The following is a 5,093-nucleotide window of genomic DNA, read 5'->3' on the forward strand; positions in this document are numbered from 1 at the left end:
CATTTTTCAGGTTTTGTTTTTTTTTTTTTTTAATGAACAAATACCTCACTGTCATCTCATTGTTTACTTAAAAGCGACATGTTTACTGAGGATGGGGAAGTCACATTTACCCTGCTGAATTTCATTCCGCTTTCTTTGTTTGGCTTTTTACGGAGGTGCACTGTCACCAACAGAATAAGCGTGGCAATTTTTAAGACCCTCGGAGAGAACAGGTAAAGCAAATGCAGATACAGAGCAACCATATTAAATAGTCATTAGGAAACAACAGCTAGCAGGAAAGTGGTTAACTATCTTCCCCAGCTCAGATGCTGTTCAAAGCAATGAATCCCACCCCCTCCCCGGGAGGAACAGACGATCAGCACCACGCACTGAAGCCACAGGGATGTGCGTGGATTTCCGAGCGCTTTGTAGAATACAAATGAATTATCCTCATTCTTCTCCTAGCAGAGCATATAGGCCAGACCTCATTAGAATTCAATATCACTCTGCTTTTCTAATGTTAATGTACCAGTTATATAAGAAATACGGGGTGGGGGGGGGTTCTTCCACAATTATGTTCAACATGATATCATAATTCTGAAAACTGGACGTAATCTTTGTTAAAGGAAATTATTGCATTTTACCATTTTATCTTGTGCTTCTAATGTAACTTAAATTCCCATTCTAATAGTGGAATATAAGAGGCCTTAATTCTTTGTGTCTCTCTTAAAGCGGCAGCGACCACAATACCAGCTCTATGGCTTTTTTCTTTTTTTTTTTTTTAAATGCCGTGACTAAAGATCAGATTGTGAAGCCGCTGAGGCCGTGTCCCTGTGAAAGGAAACACAGCACATTACGTTAATAAACAACTGTAGGAGTGTTCTCCATCCAGGAATAACTCAGGGCATTAAGGTTTGCGGTCTTTTGTCTACAGTGCAGCAAGAAGTGTAATGAAAACAAAAACACCAACACATAAAAAATACAATTTATGCTCTTTTATCAAGCGAAGAAAAAGTTGGTTAACGTTTGAAAAGGGAGCAGTAATGTAAATTTATTGACAATTTTATTGTAATAATTAGATGTTTACACAGTCTGGACATTGTGGCTAAATCACTTCTAGCATGTTTATTTGCAAGGAGCTGTTTTCTGGGTACTGCTGCAGGTTCATTAAGAAGACAGACTGTATTCAGATTCAAAGAAACAACCACCTCCCCTTCTCCCCTTCTCTGTTTTATATTTACCAAAAAAAAAAAAAAAAAAGAAAAAAGAAAAAAAGAAAAAAAAAAGGGCTACAAATAATGAAGTAAAATACAGAATTCCCTTCATAAAGAAAACAACTTCCCTCGTGGCCCTGAAATAGCTCGAAAATAAATCTTGTATTGAATATCTTAATGCAAAGCATTAGAGAGACCACCTTTAATGACTACAACTAGCCTTTAATACCTAGTATGTAAATGGCAATCTGGTTTTGACTAAGAATAAATTATAGCCCAGTATTAGGGAAGCTCTCCCCTTGCCTTTTTCTTCAAAACACAAAACAAAACAAAACAAAACCCAGTATTTATTTTAGGCGAGAGGCTTCTCCTCTCAATATGTTTTAAATGAGAAAACCTCGTTAAGGGAGAAATATTTCTTTTAAAGGAGTCTCAAATCAGATTAATGGATTAAAATTGCACATTTGAATACTTTTACTAAATTTAAAATCTCTACGTGGCTCTCGCCCGTTAATTTTTTGTGCTTCTGTACTGATCTCAAACGTGTTGCTCTAATACGGTGCTCGTAATTTTCAAACTGAACTCAAATGGAAATGACAGATCTTCAGTTAGGCAAAAATAGCAATGAAGTACCAGGAAAATAAACTGTGAACAAAATAATCTTTAGAAAAGGTAGGAAATGAGAATAATTTTATAGCATGATACGAATCCAATAACCAAAGCATATTCGGGGCAATTCTATCAATTTTTAAATTTTAAAAACTGTTTAAAAACTTAGCACTAAATGCTAAGCTATAATGTGTTGCCAGCCTTAGTATACTTCCATTAGAATTAAGTAGTAATCAATACACACTATTTATTGCTATCCGCCACAGCACCAGAAGCAGCAAAGGACGGTGTGCTAGCAAGTAAAAATTCTCTATTATAATTATTTAGGAAGAGGAGGAAGAGTTTTCAGAATGATCTGACTTATTTTAATCACAATTACCACAGTTCATTGTATGCCCAACTCTTTTCCTTGACCAAAATAGTCATGAAAATGCATCATCACAGGAATACTTTCCCAGTAAAGCTTATGATGATAAGAGAAGCATTTATTTTAGAAAGCAGATAGGAACAGGTATACAATGCGACTATTTTTAAAGTTAATGGAATTGAATAATGGTTCAAAGTAATCAAGGAATCACATTGTAGAGCACTATCTTAAAGAGAAGTGCTAAAAATTAATTCTATGCTATAATGGCATTATTGGATATGTTGCTGGAATTCTATACTGCATAACATTATACATTATCACTGCTAGGCTAAAAAAATGGAATCTTCTCTGACGCTGTATGATAACAAATATATTTAATAATCTTAAATAAACTCAAACTTACTTTGATATCTACACTTCTAAGTAATTCAAGATATGAGAAATGAATTTTTAAAAAATCAGATCATGAAAGCCATTATTATTTGAAGGAATATGCTCAATTTTTTAGATAATTTAAATTATTTAAGAGTCCTTTGCATTTTTTATTAGCTTTGCCTAAAGTTATAACATTAAAGCATTAAGGTTACATGTAATAAGATTCCAGTTTGCCCTGATCTCCAGTCCCATATTTTCACAAACTTCACCCTGAGACTAGTGCTACTCTACAAGCCTAATTTGATCAAACCGGATGGTCTCATTCCTAGATATGCACCTGAAGAAAATGTTTAACTCCAAAGTGCGTATTCACAGGTGAACAATCAATGCTACCCCATCTGGAAGACACGGTTCATAAGGAGAGTAGGTATTGGTCAAAAGGAACCTGTACCAAAATGTTCCTTAGAGTATTTGTTACAAAACAATATTCAAAGGCTAAGTTAAGTCCAACCAACTATGAACAACACACACCTAAAACCCATTATTCAGATTGATGGTTTTTTAATACCAAAAGAAAAGTTTAGTTTGAAATTTTCCAGATGGAAGTTAACATCTCTGTTATTGAAACCCTGATTAACAGAAAGTAACCATAGCTTGGACAAACAGTGGCTTGATTCAAAAAATGCATTTAGGATTACAGGAGAATTCAATCCCAAACTCCCTGAGGATGGTTCGCGTTAATTCTCTCCGTAAAATAATAAAAGCAGCTGCCCACGAACATTATCCCAAACAGCAGCACAGCCAGGGCTGAGTGCTACAATTGTTTCCCCTCGTTTGCTTTTGGTGGGAAGGAGACATTTTTATTTTGACCCATTGCTTCATTTCAGTTCTCATACCTCCAACACAGGAAAGCCCTATTTAACGCTGTCATTGGTCTGTCAAGTCACCTCCAAATATAACCTCACTTGAGCCCAACTACACCCTGGGAGGAAGAAAGAACAGTGCTGCTGGTATTTGCAGGCGAGGAAACTTATTCTAGGGCACAGTGCATTCGAGAACCGAAACTAGAATTTTGACCCCGATTCTAATGGTCTTCCTACTACCCATGCTCGGCTGGTGCAACTCTGTCCCCAATTGAAAGAAAAGAGTCTTTTTGCCTCTAATTTTTTTTAATGCTTATTTATTTTTGAGAGAGAGAGAGAGAGAACGAAGAAGGGGCAGAGAGAGAGGTAGACACAGAATCAGAAGCAGGTTCCAGGCTCCAAGCTGTCAGCACAGAGACCAATGAGGGGCTCGAACTCACAGACCACGACATCACAACCCGAGTCGAAGTTGGACACTTAACAAACTCAGCCACCCAGGCGCCCCAGAGTCTTTTTCCCTAAAGGGGTAGGGGGCCACTCGGCTTTCTGAAAGATGTTTTACCATAACTGGCAGCAACTCTAAAAGATAGTCACATCATTCACACACCTAGTATTTTGGTTTTGGTTCCCCACACACTTAATTCAGTAGGTACAAGCATTCCAGAAAGTCTCCAGAAATCAATCTTTTCGTCTGAACCAATACTGAAACCCTCTCACCTACCTTCCCAACTGTACACTTTAAAAAATTAGATAGAAAGATAGATTCATTCCAGGGTGTGTGTGCATGTGTGCGTGTGTGTGTTACTCCCAGCTTATATTCAAGATAGTCTCCTAGGTTCAGATTTAACAAAATCAGAGAGCCTTTTTTTTTTTTTTAAATGACTTAGGACACTGCTAATGATTTAAACTGCTAAGGACTGCACAAAGGTAAGGCTACCTGGGGCTGTTCTCCTTCCCTGAGTTTATGTCCTGTCTATTTTATTTAGACCCTGAGTTTTCTTGGAAAAGACTGCGACAACGCTGTTTGAAATGCCCCTAGCACACTGTTGGCACTTAAATGTAATTATTCAAAATGGAATCATTTAATTAGATAGGAAGAGAAATAGCAAGTCCTGAGATGATAATAAAGAATAAAGTAAATATGCTGACCGACTGATGCAAAGCAACAGATAGGAGGCAACAACACACTCACAAGATAGCTACGTTTCAATTTCTCAATGCAGGACATACGTTAACGGGATAGACACACAGTTATATACCTTGTTTTTGCAGGTTCACGGAAAGCAGAGAACACGGCTGATATTAACCACTCCGTAGAGTGGTAAAGAATTCCACACATCATGCCTCATAGGACGGAGCTCCTTGGGAGAGTCTGAGGAAGAGGAGGAAAGTGGAGGAAGATGAATGAAGGGCGGACCACAAGGGTTTGAACTGGGAATTGGGAGTGAATCACATATCTGCCTGGATGGGACAGGTTATATTACACCAACTCGATCCACTTGGTGGGCAGCTGGCGAGCAAGACAATGCAAAGTCCATTGCTCCCTGTCCTGAGTACTAGGCATGGAAACATTTCAGAGTAGGCGATACAATGAAATACCCCTTGGAAACTGAACTTCAGTTCACCTTCTTTTGGGCTACGAGACAGCCAATGGTGCAGGATGTACTCGACTATAAAAGGGCTCAA

This window comes from Panthera pardus, unplaced genomic scaffold (genome assembly GCF_024362965.1).
Source record: "Panthera pardus isolate Hobbes unplaced genomic scaffold, ASM2436296v1 HiC_scaffold_8, whole genome shotgun sequence".
Lineage (NCBI taxonomy): Eukaryota > Metazoa > Chordata > Mammalia > Carnivora > Felidae > Panthera > Panthera pardus.